We start from the raw sequence: 18,050 nt of genomic DNA, 5'->3' as shown, positions 1-18,050 counted from the left end.
GTGGGCAGAGCGTTGCCCCCTGGTGGGCGTGCCGGGTGGATCCCGGTTGGGCGCATGTGGGAGTCTGTCTGACTGTCTCTCCCCGTTTCCAGCTTCAGAAAAATACAAAAAAAAAAAAAATTTTTTTTTGTTCTCTTTTCTTCGTCCTTTCTTCCCCAATGTGAAATAGCCTAACTGGGATTCTGAGTCAAGGTTACAAGTGAAGGCTACGGGAATTTTTGGAAGGTAAATATTCGTTAATATTCATCAATCATTCACTAACTAAGCATTTACTGGGCAGTGACAGCATACTAGGCATTGAGTTAGGTGGGCTTCAAAATGATAAAAGATTAAGACCTAGACCCTTTCTGTAGTCTAGGAGTGTAAGTTTGTGAGTGTATATGTGTGTGCATGTATGTGCATAAGGGGAAATAGAGGAATTGCATAAGCTGTTGGCTCATCAGGGTAACAAGTACATTTTAGGTGTTCATTAGTATCTCCTGTCCATGAAGATCAAAAAAGAACCAGAGATTCCTAGGACCCAGAGAACACTGCTTTACTGTGAGAGCCCCAGGCATGATCCTGACCTTGTCTCTGAGCAGTTATGTGACATGTGATCTTGGGCAAGTTCGAGCTGCACCCCACGAGCTCCAGGCTAGTGGTAGGATGCAGGAGGCTGGCAGGAGGAGATGAGCAGGAGAGGGAGCGTGCCCGGCTGGATCAAACAAGATGATGGGCAGAATCCTGCTCCAGGTTGTGAGCTGAGAGCGTGGATGAGCTGAGCACAAGCTTCTTACAGCCCCACCGTTCAAGAGTTCAACGACTCTAAACTTCCTGCCATTCTGTCCCGTGCTCTTCCCGGTAGGGTTCGTCCTGCCACAGCTAATAATGGCATGTGTAGAAGAACTCAACAATGTTCTTTGGAAAGAGAGGGTTTTTATTTCCATGACGATGAGTCACAGTCTCTTTGAGAAGGCACCTGGTGGAAGGGTTTCTCTCCTATGTCCAGCTGGCACTGATTTGCGAGCACTGCGCTAGACGCATGCCCCTGTTGCGGGAGACAGATGTGGGTGCCCACCTGCAGATGCTCCATTTCTTTCCTGCAGTAGCTTTCTCCAAGGTCATCTTAGGTCCTCCTTTTCTCTGAATTTAAGATGTCAAGACTTCTGGGGCCATTGGGCAGGAGTCTTTCCTGGGAGCCAGGCTCATGGCAGTTACTGTCCTGATTTCTGACAACAGGGTGATATGAGGTCAGATCCCAAAGATAGAAGAGGTTTCCTCAAGGTCCCCAAAGTCCTATTCACATTCTCATGGCTTAGGAAGTGTAGTCCAGATAAGACAACACGTGAGGATGCACAGGAGAGCGGTCAAGTTTGGGCCAAATCTGCCCAATCTCTGTACTCATATGAGGTCTGCTCACAAGGAATGCCCTTTTTCTAATTTTCACAAGGGAACCCTTTAGATAGCTCTCTCTCAGCCCCTCTCAGTGAGTGACACTAGAAATAAATTGTTAGTATAGAGTCCATAGAAGCCCCCCACCCTGAATTCTGTATTCCACACCTCTTCACCAGGCCCAAACTGGACAGGGGACAGGAAAGAACGGAAGGGTCCACCAAAGTAGCGTGGATGATCAGAGAGCAGAGAACATGGCTTAAACCCCGGGGCACTGCAGAGGGCAGAGTCCCTGATTCAGGGCAGCACCACACACAGACAGTCCGACAGGCACATAGGTGTGTCCACACAGAAGTACACACACACCAATGGACATGTTGACACACTCAGGATACCTTCAGACACACTCTCCGGGCAGCAGACACTGAAAAGCTCCACCCAGAGCTTTCATTACTAACAAAGGACTTATCTCCCTAGCTGCTAGGAATGCATCCTAGCTGCCTTCTATGCAGCCCTCAGCCATCAGCCCTTTGTCGATGGCTTTGCTGAGGTCACATTTCCCTTTGGGGGAAGCTCAAACCCCATGACTTAATGGGTGTGCCTACTTTATCCAGCTTGGGACACCATCAAGGGCAGCCTCAGCTCTGAGGGCATATCTGTGAAGGTGTTACACAACTCTTCTTCCTTAAGCCTTCATTTGGTGACCTTGTTTTCTAAATGCCTTTATTCTTTTATTCTCTTTCTCTTTATTCCCTACCAGATGTTGTACACCACCAGAGCTTCAAGTCTTTCCCAGCACCAGGCACAGGGCAGGTACACACCATTGTGTGCGGAATGTTTGAATGAAAGAAGAAGCTGGATGACTGAGCGCCAGGAGGGGCCATAGAGAAGATGTGTGTCCTGGGTGCAAGGGTAGAATAAGTCATCTTATGTCCCTTCCAGGCCTGAACATGAACCAATGATTCTGAGCATTAACGGGCACGTTCTCCTAGAGCAGGTGGAAACGCTCCCCTCCACCAACATTCTTGAATTCATTTTGCTTCTATCCACTTCTCCCTTGCCCCTTCCAATGCACCTCTTGTCCCTGTCCCTACCCTTCAATCCTGTGAGCCCCACATCCTGTTGACTACACGCCCATATATCTCGTGACTATCCCAGCCTTTATGTTCCCACTTCCCTAGTTCAGCTTCTCCATCACCGTCCTCTGAGGGAGCTGGAGGCAGCGTGCCCTTCTCCCACCCATTCCCCCCACTGAAGCAGACCCTTCTCAGCACAGGTGGCACTGACCATCCCGCTCTCCTGCCCAAGTCCTTCTCCTCCCCAAGTATGGCACACATAACCCTTCCAGACCTTTCCAGCTTCCACTTCCCAACACCCCGCTTGCACCTGGCATCTGACTCCCCATGTATGCTGTGATTTTTCTGCATCCCCACCCCTTTTCACGATGGCCCTGTGCCCCTAAGGCCCTCTCACAGGTCCTGGCCCACCTGCTTGCTCCTTCTCTCCTTCACGATGACGCTGACCAGCATGGTCTCACCAGCCCAGGACTGACTCAGGTGCTCCACCTGACTCTGTGCTTTCCGAACACTCACGGCCCCTCTAGCGACCACTCTGCACTGCTGGACAGTGACACTACTTCTTTCAGCCGTTTCCCCGGCAGGAACCAACCGTGTCTAATTTCTCTGGACATCCTAACCACATGCCGCAATGTCCGATATATGGAACAATCTCAGTAAACGTGGAACAAATGAGTGAATGATTTCTATGACTGTTTCTCCCCCATCGCCACCTTTTGCAGTTCTTCCCTGTGGGACACAACCTCATCTGCTGGAGGGGGTGGCTGCAGCGTTCTAGGAAAGGGTAGCGGGAGGTGTGAGAAAACCACTTCGCTGTTCTGAACTTTATTTTCAGTGAGGGGAAAACAAGACTACTTAAGAGAATCTCACTTCCCTTGACTTATTTCTCTTCCTGACCTAAGAATAGTGACCCTAGTGTCCACTTCCCTCACTGTCTCTTTTCTTGGGCTGCAGTTGTGCAGAGAGGCAGCAGCTCATTGGGATTCTCTCATTCTTCCTCTCCTTCTTCCTCCCGCCTACTTCCCTCTCTGATCTCTCTGGACCAGTTGCTGGATACTCTGCTTCTGGCTGGCGTGATAAGAATTCTGTCATCTGAGTCACTCCAATTTCTTCCTGATGACTGTAGATTGTTTCAGATACTTTCTGAGCTCAATTTGCAGTGCCTAGCAGGGAGCCCGCCATGGAACTATGTGGCACTTCCCCATCCTGGGCTATCTGCAGAAGGCCTATTAGGCTTTCACTCAAGAAGCCACAGAACTTCCAAGATGCTCAGGAAGAACAGGCTCTACTCAGGACATGCAGGCATTCACTTTCAGAGAACCCTGGGGGAATGAAGCCCATGCCTGGCCCAGAGGGATGGGATGGATGGGCCCACAGGAACACATCTAGTCCGTCACCTGGTCCCAATCTCCCTCAGTTTCCCATTCAAAGGTTTTCTCCTTCATATTTTATTACTTGGATCCAACTTAGATTCTTCAGGATGCAATTGCCGTGTCTCCATAGTTTCTTATAAAGTCACTTAGGACAGAATTAATCCTAAATAAAACCAGGTACTGGGAATATAAATTCATGATTCCTCCATATTCTTTCTTTCTGAGCCATGCTCTGTGGACTGTTGTTATCCGGGACCATTTGTATTTTGGAGGAATTAGTAAGACACTCCCATATCTTACTGATTTAATACTGGCCGATCATCCTCTCCTCGGACCTATTTTTTTCTGATGAGGGGAGCAGAAAGTTGAAGAGCATGCTTAATTCAAAGCTTACATCCTTAGAGGTAGGATTGTAGGCGCTGTCATGCTTAAGATAACTTGGAGTTCAGTGGACTTATATCAACTTTACCGAGATGACCAAGTCAAGGTCTTAGTATGCTAGAGCCAGAAAAAAAGTGAAGAGGCTCTAGTCCCTCATCCTCTTTTTTGCAAATGATGAAACTGGGACCCAGAGGGGCACCACTTGGCCACCGGGGGAGGCAGTGTCAGAACCCAGTCTTCTGTCTTCCCCTCCGGCTCCCTTTCCACTGTGATAATTGTGAACCTTTCTTGAGCACCAAGTACAAAATGTCATTCTAAGCTCTTTATAAGTACATATTAACTTATTTAGTCTTGACAGTGTTGCGAGAAAGGTGCTATTATCATCCCCCTTTAGAGAAGAGGCAGAGGCCTTGAGAGGCTCCATAAATCTCCTGGAACACAAGCCAGGTGGTGGCAGGGTCTCCCTCCTCACCTGCACTGTAGAAACTCCTTTGAAGACCTCGGGGGCATCCCTTGTCCACAGCTTTCCATCTTTTTCAGGCATTGGTGCCTTCTCAGCGCTAAAAATACATCCCCCACTCCTGCATGAGAGGCCACCGAGGCCTCATAGAAAACCCTTGTTCCATGCAGACGAGCCACCGCTCGCTGATGGAGCCACTGCCTACTCCTCCCCTCCAGTTGGTGTCACTAGGGCTGTTATTAAAGCCAGAAATAGGATCCTGAGCTCCTTGGTCCCCTGCCAACGTCTCAGCCGGGAAGTTTCTAGGTGTCTGTGATATCACAGCTCTCCCCCTCCCCCCTCCCATTATGCCATCCGCATACCCCGGCTTGCTTCTTCCCCAAGTTCTCACCTGCCCCAGGCAAGGGACATAGACTATGTTATGGGACTCCCCTACCCCCAAATTTTAAACATCAGATGCACAAGAAATAAAATCTTTCTCCAGTTGGGTCAAGTTCTATGTTCTCCCATCTGCCTCTGCCTCTCCTAAAGGGACAGTCTACTCTGGCTACACATGCTAGTGTGGCATCTCTCTGGAAGTGAGGTGCTACTTCTTCTTACCACATCTTGTCTCCTCTTCAGCATGAAACCAGAGCCAGGATCGTTGCACTCTGAGAACTCCTACACGCGCATAGCGTCTCAGATCAGCAACGGGCTTTTCTCTCTGTACCTGTGTGCAGCCAGTGTGGAGACCCATGGGTGGCCATGGGGCTGGTATATCAGTGAAAACTTGAGCTAAAAAACTTCAGACACAGGATGATGCTGGTCCCAGGTCCAGATAGGAATCTCTCTCTCTCCCTCCCTCTCTCTCTCTCTCTCTCTCTCTTTCATCTTTTAAATTTTTATTTATTTAAGGGTAATGATCCAGCATGGATTTCAGACCATGTTGAAAGCAACCACGTCCCAGGATTGCACATGTCTTCAAGGGCAGTGATCCGCTCTTCCAGCGTGTCTGTTCCCAAATTACTGTCTTCTACTGTACACTGTATTTGAAGTTTTTTAATCCCATGCCCTGCTGGAACCCATTTAGAAGAGCCTCAGATCAAGTCATCTGCTTGAAGGCTCCTGACACACTCCTCTAAATTTTCCATATTTGTCTCATCATCCCACAGTTTCACATCTAATAAGATGGAAGACTTACAACAAGTGCAGGCTTTTGGCTTTCTTGAAGTCATACTGTGTAAAGTATTCTTCTCTCAGCCTCTTTGCTCCTTCATTTTCCTCCTCCTCATCAGATACAAAGAGATCAATGTCATCATCATCTTCTTTACTATCTGCAGCTCCACCTCCTGTGATGTCTTCCACATTAGCAGGGCCATACTTATCCAAAGCTTTCTTCACTCCTGGCAGGCTGGCCTTTTCCTTTGGTAAGACTTGATGTGAGTACACCAATGCAGGGCATGACACAAATCGGCAGGTGGTGGGCCCGGAACTGCTTTAAATGCCGCCACATCTGCTTGTGAAGGCACATGCCCCTTGATGTAACTCTTGTCCACTAGGTAGTCATTGAGCCCCTGGAAGCCAGCAGGATTTCTCAGGTCTCCAAAACCCATGACATGGGCTGATCTGGGAGCTGGAGGCAGCGGAGGAAAGGGGAGCGCTGGCAACCAGAGCGCTCTCTCTCTCCATTTACAGAGCCGTGAGGGTCTGGGTGTGGTCCAGGCCTCCGGAAGGAAGAGTGAATGGGCCAGGGCCCAGGTCTGTAATCTATTCAGAAAGTGCATATTGGCTTAATTGGCTTATGTCTTTCAGAAATGGGATCCAGACTGACTGATAGGAATTATTCTTCAATTTTTTTTTTTTTTTTTTTTTTTTTTTTTTACTGCTCAGAGTTGCAGGTTTATAAAGTATCATTTCAGGGCTCAGCACTATGCTAACTATCAGGCATATCCATAAGGCAAAGGGGTCACAACATTTAATTATATTACAATTCAGATATGAGGGGAAATGAGCTTTATCATCTATGACTAGTCTGGCCTTCTTCCCCAGAGGACGTGGGGACAGGTGGGGAAAGTAGCCACATGTCCAATCCTGTTCGGAGCTTGAGCTCACCCAATAATGCAATAGTCCTTTTAAGAACTGCCAGTCCAGACAAAAGATGCTCGGTGTCTCATTTCTGCTTTTGTCTCCATTCCTCTCTCTGAGTGGAAGAAAGAAGTGGGGATTCTTGCAGTCCCCCTGGTGCAAAGGAAGTTCCAGGGCTCTCCAGTTCTTTTGGTCTCCAGAACCATGCCCTTCTCCTCCTGGCTGGTCTCTGCCCTGCTGGTGTAGTTAGCCAAGCCTGTACTTATGTAACATATGATCTAGTCTCCTTCTGTGGATTTGGTGGGAGCCGATGTCTCCCCACCTACCTTGGTCAACTCACCATACTCGAGTGTTGCTGGGGCTGTGACTCCCACAGCCTTGAGAGTCCCACATGCCTTCTATGTCTGTGCTGACCTGTACAGAGGACCCCTGGCTGCTTCTAACCCTGTCTTGGACACACAGGAACCAAGACAGCTCAGGAAAGCCCAACTTTAGGACTTTTTCTGCCTCTCCATGTTGTGGTCATTTCCAGCCTGCAAGATAGCTTTCCTGTCTGTCTGGTCCAATGTCAACAAATCCTTAGAGGGCAGAATAGTGTCTTATTATTTTTTTTCTATCAGCATGTTTGGCTGGGGCATCACATTGCGAGGGCGACATAGCATCCTTTGAAGAAAATCTGCATCTCGAAGGGAGACAACAGCTATTTCCAGAACCATAGAAACAGGAGTTGACTACAAAAGTAGCTAACTTTTGTTGAAAAGTTACTGAGTCAGGCACTGTGCTGAGAGCATTACAAACGCATTTCCTCAGTTAAACTCCCTAACAATCCCTGGGTGTCAGTGGATGGATTTCTACTTTTGTTGTCATCATTTTATAGATGAAGGTACAGGCATGTTAAGTAACTTGACCAAGGTCACACAGCTAGAAGTTGGCAGAGCTTCGCCTGGGAGCCCAAATCTGAAGCACTGAGCTCTCTCCACTTGGCCTAGAAGCTTCATGGGAGCCCCTATAGAGGCAGGGACTGGTGGGACTGTGACAAACCCCAACAGAAAGAAGTTCTGATCTAATGGAGCCCATGCAGCTGCAGAATTGAGACCAAACCCCAGTTTAGAAAGTAAAGAAGAAAGACCTATAAATATAAGGAGGAACTTCTATAAGAACTCAATACCCTAACAGAGGTCAAATAATTAATGTGTTCCAGCAACTTCTTCCAGAGGACAGTAGGTCTGTCCTCTGAGGCAGGCTAGACCTACGTGCCAGTGTGTCCCTGTAAGTCCAGCAGACGGGGACCTCGGGTAATGGATCCTGAACATGGCTAATGCAGGGTGGAAGAAACATTTTTCTCCTCTGGAGCTGGCAGTGGAATCTTATACCGAATTTGCTGTGGTTTACGTCATTCTTTTCATTCACACCAGAAGGAGTTTCTTTGCCGCTTCCTGTTTCAGAAACTGAGACACCATATATTTTTGCAAAGTGGGTTTTTTAAAAATAAAACAGAGAAGAAAAGATGGAATCAGAGAAGCTCCAGCTTTCCCGTCTGCCAGGACCAGCTCTCTGGGCTTCTTCCTTTCCAAAACGGATGCGGTAATTGTTACTGCAGCAGCCATGGTTCTGAACAGCCCAGAACTGCCAAGAAAGCAACCTTCATGGATGGATTCTGCAGCCCTCTCTCCTCCAGGGGTATGGGGGGTGGGGGGCTAGAAGGACCAGGTTGAGGAGAGAGACAAAGAGACAAGAAAAAAGTGCTCCATCAGTGACTTTCAGGAGAATGGGGCCAAGTGACACAGAATCCCTGATTTTAGCTCTGTGAGTCCCTTCTCTTTTTCCACTGTCTGTCCCCTGAGCCATCTCTGATCCCCTCAAAGACCCTTGCCTGGTCATGCACCAAAGCATCCAAACTCCTTTGTCTCCCGGAAGAATCTGCTTCCTCCTGCCCTTCTTTGAAGGCAGGCCAAAGCCTGGAATGGGTGGGAAGAAGGGGGTGGGTCAAGCTTCTCAGAGGGAATCACAGTCTTCACTATTGCAGTCTCTAAACTGAGAATACTGACCATGAGCTGAATTTCAAATAAGATCATCTCTTGAATTCGACAGAGCCTTGTTTGATCTTCCTCCTTCTTTTTCTCCAACCTCATCTCACGCCATCACTTAACTCATTTGGACACAGTGTGGTCCTCTCTACTCTCACAACCCAAGGTCTCTCCTGCCTTTGTAGTAGCTGTTCCTCCACATAGAATGCTCTTCTCCACCCTCCTGTTCATCTGGCTCCTTTGTAAACTTCAGGTGGAAACTTAACTGTCTTCTTGTTAGCGCGGACTCCTAGGTCACCCTTTCTAAAGCAGGTCCCACCCCTCTCATTCTCTAGTCCCTCACCTTTTAAAGTTCCCTCGACACTTTGCACAACAGGTATGATGTCCTTTAGGTGTGACTTGCTTATCACTCGATTCCCTCACTGGAATGTTCTCTAATGGCAGAGCACAGCCTTCTTGTTTCTGCTAAGTCTCCAGTGCCTAGTGCAGAGCTCAGACTCCACCAACACTTGTCAAATGGATGACTGTCTCTTGTTCATATGGCTGCCTGCCCTGAGGACTGTCTGATCCTTTACGAGCAGGCTGTCTTTTCTCTCGGCACACAGCACCATGCTTCGACTAGAAAAGACCTACTACGTGTGTTTGTGAATGAATGAAACTTATCCCCCTTGTTTCGTGTCAGAGCCATTCTGCTCATAATTCCTGTAGCTGAGTCCGTCGGGTCTGCAAGAGCCCAGGAAGGCAGAGCAGGCCAGGCGGACAAACAGGCCACATGTGAGTATCCAATTATCAGATGGCATTATCTCCAGATCAGTTGGCAACAAGATGCTCATCAGAAAGAGTCACATCGCACTGAACATTCCTGTGGCATTTATAATTATTGTTATACAGCTGTTCATGGTCCCTCTTCCACACCTGTTCCAGAGAGCTGAGGATTTGGTGAGGGTGTTTTCCCCTGACCATTGTTGGAAGGGACTTTGGAGAGCTGCTAGGACCTAGCCCGATGTCTCACCCCACTTAGTCCCTCAGCATCTCTAGTGACCAAGGAGTGTCCCCGTCTCCAGAGCCAGAGCCTCCAGTGTGGCAGTTCTAAGATTTAACAAAGTCTTCCCAAGGTAGAATCCAAACTATCCTTCCTGTGACTATCCATTGACCGAGGCTCTCCAGCCTGGGGCCCCCTCTAAGAATGGCCCTGTGGACATGTGAGATGACTATTGGGCCTTTCTGTCACCCGAGCCAGTTGTCCTACCACTGTCACATTCCTGTTTCTTGCTCATTCAGCCTGCTTTTCCTTCTCCAGGAGGGTCTCTGCCCACACTAGCCAGTGTTCTCTTGCCCCAAACCTAGTCAGTAGGAAATGGGGATCCAGTCTCTCAAATTCCTTCTGTTGTGTTAAAAACATCTTCCCCACCCTGGGGCTGCAGAATAAAGAAGGAATTATTCTGCTTTCTTGACCGAGGTGATCAAGAAACCAAAAATGGTGATGCTGTGGAATCCTACTAGCTTGTCACATGTCATAGTCCTTGGTCTGTAGCTCTGCCCCCTTGCCAAGATGGTACCTGGGAGCCTCATTGAGCACTCACTTTCATTATCTTGAGGGCAGGATTTGTAACATTCCCTTACCTTCTGACTCTTCCCTCTTAGGCACCTCACTGTGGAAGAGGTACCTTCGGTGTGCCCCAGTCCCAGGTGGGCGGCTTGCTGCTCCAGGCAGCTCTAAATTGGGGAGCCGCCATCATGGCTTTTGTCTCTAACAAGTAACCCCACTGAGAAGAGGTGAACAGCCCTAGTCCTCAAGTTATTCTCATATGACATGGTCTCAAGTCCCTTCTCCTGCCCTGCAGTTTCCCTTGGGTCACTCTGTAGCACACTGGCATCAGGAATAATGACTGGACTTGATGCTACGCGGTGGCGATATGAAGGTGGATTGGGCCAGCTGTACGGGTCTACCCAAATGCATCCACAAGCAATCTTTTACCCCCATAGGTTTCTGTGGTCAGCTCAGGCTGCTATTACAAAATACCACAAGCAGGGGCGCTCAAATGACAGACTTTCAATTATCACAGTTCTGGAAGCTGGGAAGCCCAAGGTCAAGGTACCATCCGATTTCATTCCTGAGAAGGCCTTCTTCCTGGCTTGCAGGTGGCCATCTTCTCATCTGTGTGTTTACATGGTAGGGTTGAGAGGGGCAGAGAGAGAGATGGGGGTGGTCTTCTTATAAGGTTTCTTTTTATAATGACATTGAGCTCTTCTTGATGAGTTCACCTTCATGGCCTCAATCAGTGGTAGTCAACCTGGTTCCTACCGCCCACTAATGGGCGTTCCAGCTTTCATGGTGGGAGGTAGCGGAGCAACCAAAGTATAAATAAAAAGATAGATTTAACTATAGTAAGATGTTTTATAAAGATTTATTCTGTCAAACTTAGCGAAAATCCGACATAAAGTACTTGGTAAGTAATTATTATTATATGCTTTAACTTGCTTTATAAATTTTATAAAGTAAAGATACTTCCCTACTTTATAAATCACCATTACTGTGAAACTGGTAGGTGGTTAGAAAATTTTACTACTAACAGAGATACAAAAGTGGGTGGTAGGTATAAAAAGGTTGACTATCCCTGGTAACCTAACAGCCCCCCCAAAGACCTTTTCTCCAATGTCTTCTCACTGAGGGGCATGGGTGGGGCTGCAACATAGGAATTTGAGGGGAACAAAATTCAATTCATAGAAGCTTCCCCAAAATATGTATTTATGTAAATGAAGCAAAAAAGAATGTTATTACTAGGGGAGGGCCCCCAAACTCTACTGCAGCGCACCATGGACCTAGGCCAGAACAGTAGAAAATCCCTTTCACTGAGTCCTGGCCAGAGCTGACCCAGAGCCAGCACTGGGGCCACCCAGAAAGCCTGCCTGTTTCTGTGCCTTCTCAGGGGTCATGCTTGAGTCTCAGGTCTTAACCTCAGTGGCAAAAATGGCAGCTCCAACCCCACCTGCAGCCCCAGGAGACAAGGAACAAATTGATGGCAAGAGAGATAGACCTGATGGGAGCAGAATGGTCCTGGTCACCTCGCCCAGGTCTGCACAGGCCAGGCCAGTGGTCCGGAGACCTGGACCTGTCAGATGGGAACAGCAAGGAGCAAGAGTCAGAGGGAAGACCCTGGAGACTAGTCCTAGTCCAAAGAGACAAAAAACGGGACAAGACCACACCTGTATGTGTGGACATATTAATTCTTCTGAAAATTTCAACCCTTTAAAGTATGGCTCAACTTAGTGCCCTTGAATCTGACCAATCCAAATTGGGGGTGGGTCTGAGTGATCTAGTCTGCTCTTCCTGGAAGCCTAAACTCTACATCCATTAAAAGAGTGTCACCTAGAGCCAGACACAAGCTCAATACGTGGTCATTTTTACCCCCCTTTACTTACTGGCATGTTGGACATGCAGTTATACAACACGGGCTTGCATAACCCTCCAGTGGCTGCATCTCGCCTGGGACTATTCTGAGTGTCCATAGGTCTCACTTAAACCCAGTGAGTTGTCCTGTGAACTGCTTTCAAGGAACTCTCTCTCACTCTAAAACTATAGGAATGACCCTTACTATCTACATCTGGGAGTTCACATTTATTTCTGCCAAAGGTTATAGATCGATACTGGCTCACGATTGAAACCTGGTGAGATTCTCCTGAGTTGGCATTTGCTGCACCGCACACCACACGGACCATCTCTGCCTGCACTTCACTCATTTTCATGGTGGTGCCTCAGAAGCTGCTGTTTAAACTCAAAATGTTTTACTTAGCATTCAACCAGCTGCCTCCTTCACTTCTCCTGAAACAGAGCTCAAAGCTGTACTCTCCCAGGAAGGCTCCCAAGATTAAAAGAAGGCAGGAGTCAGCTCTTTCTTTCTTTCCTAGGACAGAGAACCTCCCGAGCTCTGGCTCTGAGTGCCCTGGGGCGACTCACGATTTCAAAGGGGGAGCTCCCTCCTCAGAGCTGAAGAGACAGAACATAAGACCATATAATCCTGAAAGTGCTGCTTCCTTGGAGATGGGGCCTTGTGTCTCATGCCAGGTGCCTCCAGATCCCTGGTGCCCTGGGGCCTCTTCCAGAGAGGGAAAAGAATGCTCCCAGAGCCACTGTTGTGAGCTCCCAACCCTCAGCAACCAGTGGAAGTTGCAGCCGAAACCAAAGAACAATTGGAATATTCTGGCCTAAGAAAGGCATTATGGAGGTCAAGCACTCAGAGTTCTGGGTTCAAATGCTGGCTCTGGTGCTCATTCACGGTTGAGCCCTGCGCAAACGCTTCTGTGTTATAACCTTTGAAGTCCCTCACTGGGAGAATAAGACACTTTATAGTTCCTCCCTCCAAAGGATAAACAGGCAGTCCTGACTGGGAGCACACTCTGTGGGACCTAGCCCACAGGAGCTGCTCAGTAAATGGCAGTGCCCATCACTGTTTATTGTCACTCTCCTCGGCTCATCTGATCAGAAACATATGGGAAGTCTCAGTTATTGGCACCAATTTCCCACTTGTGAGCATGCTGGCCACAGTGTATATTTAAAACAGAAGTTTTGTTAAAAGTACTGAAGATGAATGAGCTTATGTTCTCAAACCAGCAAATTAGTGGTGTTAACTGGCCTGCCTTTTGTATCTCTAAGCGATTGCTGCTAAGTCACACTCCGTTTCAATTATTTACTGCTACAAAAAAAAAAAAAAAAAAGAAAGAAAGAAAGAGAGAGACTAAATTTAGTGGCTTGAACAGCAAGGATTTGCTATTTCTCCATGATTCTATGAGTTGGCCCGGTTCAGCTGGGCAGGTCAACTCTACCTGGTGCTGGCCGGGGTCACTCCAGCAGCTCCCTTCCCCTGGGGTCTTGCAGGATCTGGAACAGCCTTGCTGGTTGCACTTGCACCTGGTCCTTCAGCTGAGCTGGCCAGGCCACTCTTGCTCTTCGTGTGCCTCTCTCTCTTCATTTAGTGGTTCAGCACGACTTTCATGGACAGACCCAAGAGGGCAGGGGGGTGGGTGGGTGGACATGACACTTCCTTTCAACATGACTTCCATTATGTGGTGGCGGGGTCCCAGGAAGGTGAGGCTGAGGACTGCAGGTCATGCACTGTCACTTCTGCAGCATCCTGGTGGTCAAAGCAAGTCAGAGGACAAGACTAGACGTAAGGTAAGAGAACATAGACTTGGGCCTAGCCAGTGGCTCAGTGGGTAGAGCGTCAGCCTGAAGTGTGGATTCCCAGGGTTTGATTCCCAGTCAGGGCACACAGGAGAAACAACCATCTGCTTCTCCTCCCCCCTTCTCTTTTTCTTCCCCTCCTACAGCCAGTGGCTTGATTGGTTCAAGTGTGGCCCTGGTGCTGAGGATAGCTCTGTTGGAGCACATCTGCCTCAGGTGCTAAAAATAGGTCAGTTAATTTGAATGTCGGCCCCAGATGGGGGTTGCCGGATGGATCCAGTTTGGGGTGCATGCTGGAATCTGTCTCTATCTGCCCTCCTTTCACCTAAAAAAACAAAGACTCTACTTTTTGACTCTTTTTTGATGGAAAGGGCAGCATGCTTTTCCAGAGATGGGAAGGATTGTTGGTGGACATTTTTATAAACAATCCACTACACACTCATTTCTTTTGAGAATTTAACTATTTTTTTAAAAAAGATTTTATTTATTCATTTTAGAGAGGAGAGAGAGACACATAGAGACAGAAACAGAGAGAGAGAGAAGGGAGAGAGAATGGGGGGAGGAGCTGGAAGCATCAACTCCCATATGTGCCTTGACCAGGCAAGTCCTGGGTTTTGAACCGGTGACCTCAGTGTTCCAGGTGGACACTTTATCCACTGCGCCACTACAGGCCAAGCTCTCCATTGTCTGTTGTATGGGCCATGAGCATCGCTGCTGCCTGGAGGAGCCCCACTGCTAGCAGAGCCCCAGCTGCCTCCACTCTCCCAGCCTCACTTGTTGTTTGTCCTTCTCATCATATTCTCCCAAGTTAGTACTTTTCCAACATATTTTTAAAGAAAATATGTTGACCTGAGGGTTCTTGAGACCATGATGAAAAGACATTATACCACGATGAAAAATAGGGCACAGAAGATGGCACCAGCTCTGCATATTTTGACCCTATCTTCTAGGAAAAAAAATCTACAAAGCTCCAGCAAGGAGGTGCCAAGCCAAAGACCTGGTTCCTCTTCAGGAGACCCAGCCTCTGTGTCCTGACCCTGGGAAGATGCAATCTCAGACAAGAGGTAAGACAATGTGCCTTCTCACAGCCCCGGGACCTGGGTCGGCTAATCCAGGGCACGGTCTCCCCTGCGTAGGGAGGCTGAGCTCCCTGTCTCCTCCAAGGGCGCTCACTGCCACCTCCGCGCAGGGCTGCACAGACCTGCCTCCTGCTGGTTGCCGACCAAAGAGATTGCTCAGTAACCCTCTGGATCTCAGGGGGGTGATGATGATGATGATGATACTAGACATTGTTTCATTATTAAATGTTAATAAAATAAATAATTTAATAATTATGATATATAATGGCTATACATAGGATGATGGTAATAAACAGATATTAAAACAACAGCCTGTATTAAGTACGTTCTAGGTGCTCGGCTCCATACAATATTGATTAAACCACACACATTCCCAGGTACTGGCCAAGGTGACATAGCTCACAGCCAGGAAGTGTCCAAACTTAGCTTCAAACTCAGTTCGGAGAACCCTCAAAGTGATGTCTTCTTCAGACTAAGCTGAGGAATTCATTTCATCCAAAAGTTCTCCCGACTCCCATCATGGATCAAACGGCCCTCAGCAGCTGCTGAAGTCAGTATGCCCGCCAAGGACTCTGCCTACTTCCAAAGATGGCATGCTGGGGGAAGCTCTGGACCCAGGTCCTCAGTAAACAGAGCAGTTTCCCGGGGGAGGTCTGGAGAGAGCAGCACAGAGGAGGGAGAAGGGAATCTGACAATGGGCAGGCAGATGCCTTGGAGATGGGGTGAGTTAGTCAGGGTTCTTCAGAGCGACAGAACCAGTAGGCTATTTATGCAAAGGCATTTATTATGACGAATTGGCTCACGTGATTGTGATCGCTGAAAAGCTCCATGATTTGCAGCCTGTAAGCTGAGACCTAGGAAGGGTCAAAAGGCAGTTTCATTTTTAATTTCTTGAGAGCACACCATACTTTTTCCCAAGGTGGCTGCACCAGTCTGCATTCCCACCCCTACCCTCGTGTTCCGATTTACACCCCTTTTCTCCCCGTCCCCCTAACTCTCTCCCCCCTTCCCTATCTGTTGTCCTGTTATCTGTATCTCTGTGTTACGTATATATAATTTCACTAATCCATTCACCTTCTCTGATCCCATCTCCTTATCCCCCTTTTCTCTGACAGCTGTCCCTCTGATCCCTGTGACCCCGCCTCTGCCTCTATTTCATTCCTTATTTCACTTTTGTTCCTTAGATTCCACATATAAGTGAGATCATATGATACTTGTCTTTCTCTGCCTGGCTTATTTCACTTGGCATAATAATCTCCAGGTCCATCCATGCCATCGCAAAAGGTAAGGAATCAAACCTGGGACATCCACATGTTGGACCAACGCTCTACCACTGAGCAAACTGCCAGGTCGGACCATTGTATCTTAAATCTTGGAAATAAATGATTCCTCTCTAATTTTAGAAGTGCAGTCTATGCCTCCATCTCTTGAACCCATGTGGATCCATGACAACTTTGACTAACATCATATGGCAGCAGTGTTTCCACGTGACTTCAGAGAAGAGGTCAGAAGAAGTCTTGTGCTTCCTTCCACCTTGGTCTCTCGGAATGTTCACTCCAGAATGAGCCAGGCAACACTCGAGCAGCCTGACTGTACTGACACCTCCACTCTGTGGGAGCACAAGCTAGCCATGAGCAGAGGCTATGTGCAGGGAGATGCCTGACATACCAGGCCATTGCAGCTGTCCTGCCCAGCCAACATGGGTGACTGCAGTGGCCTTCAGACATCTTTAGTCGTAACCACCTCTGACTGGAACTTTAAGAAAGATCTTGAACAAGAACAGTGGGGCTGAGCCCACGCAACCCACAGGGCTATGAAAGATACTAAATTGCTATTTGGAAGCAGCTAGGCTTTGGCATCCTGTGTCCTACAGAAACAGATAACTAAACAGTAGAGTGTTAGAAAAGAGGGTAGATTTTGAGAATCAGAAAACCCTGGCCTCAGATTTTGCTTTTGTTTTTGCAAACACCAGTCAAGTTACCAGGCTGAGTGATTAATATACAATTTATTTCCTTGGTCTGTATTTGTAAAACACCTACTGAATACAGGGACCATTTTTACGAGATACAAATGTGAACACAATGCAGTTCCCCTCTCAAGCAATTGATGGAGTAGTGGGGGAAACAGATGTGTTCAATACAAAGATGGCCAATGACATCACTTTCTGTCAGTAGCCATGGCTGTCCAGCAAATTCTAAGAACAACTCTGCTAACCTGGATTCACACTAACCTGCAATGTACAAAACACCGGGTAATGAGACTGTCTCAGCTCGTCTGGCTTCCCTCTTGTACCAGCTATTGGGGAGGTCAGAGCTGACAGGAGAGTCAGACCTAGTTGTTTCTAACATCTTCCCTCCCCTCCTTCAACATGCTTCCCCACTTTCTATTTCTGATGTAATGATATTTCCTTGTAATATACTGAATTCTTTTGAGGAATAAGTTATAAATAAAGTGTCTATCAGAAAACTCATTGATCAGCTCCAATTGAGAGCAGAGCTCAGGGTTAGTCTGAGCCATTCCACGGCTTGTTTCTGTGGCTGAGACAGTCCCTATGGAGACTGTCTTCATGTGGCCTCCACATCACAACCATCACAGGTACAGCTATTTTCATGGCTGCTGTGGCCGCCCACTGTCATGGCTTCCAGGGCGCTGTAACCAGGCACTGCACTGAGACTGTCTTCATGTGGCCTCCACATCACAACCATCACGGGTACAGCTATTCCCACTGCTACCGCGACCACCCACCGTCGTAGTCGCCAGGGCGCTGTAACCAGGCACTGCACTGAGACTGTCTTCATGTGGCCTCCACATCACAACCATCACGGGTACAGCTATTCCCACTGCTACCGCGGCCGCCCACTGTCATGGCTGCCAGGGCGCTGTAACCAGGCACTGCACTGAGACTGTCTTCACTGTGGCCTCCACATCACAACCATCACGGGTACAGCTATTCCCACTGCTACTGCGGCCACCCACCGTCGTGGTCACCAGGGCGCTGTAACCAGGCACTGCACTGAGACTGTCTTCACTGTGGCCT

The 18,050-nt window shown here is 48.1% G+C and overlaps 1 pseudogene; it reads right to left on the bottom strand.

Annotated features, from left to right (window-relative positions):
* Positions 1-5,576: 5,576 nt before the first annotated feature.
* LOC136388986 (elongation factor 1-beta pseudogene) lies at positions 5,577-6,253 on the bottom strand (annotated as a pseudogene).
* Positions 6,254-18,050: the final 11,797 nt, after the last annotated feature.

This window comes from Saccopteryx leptura, chromosome 1, assembly GCF_036850995.1.
Source record: "Saccopteryx leptura isolate mSacLep1 chromosome 1, mSacLep1_pri_phased_curated, whole genome shotgun sequence".
Classification (NCBI taxonomy): Eukaryota; Metazoa; Chordata; class Mammalia; order Chiroptera; family Emballonuridae; genus Saccopteryx; species Saccopteryx leptura.
Note: the sequence above shows the minus strand (reverse complement) of the source record. Positions and strands in the feature narration are given on the sequence as shown.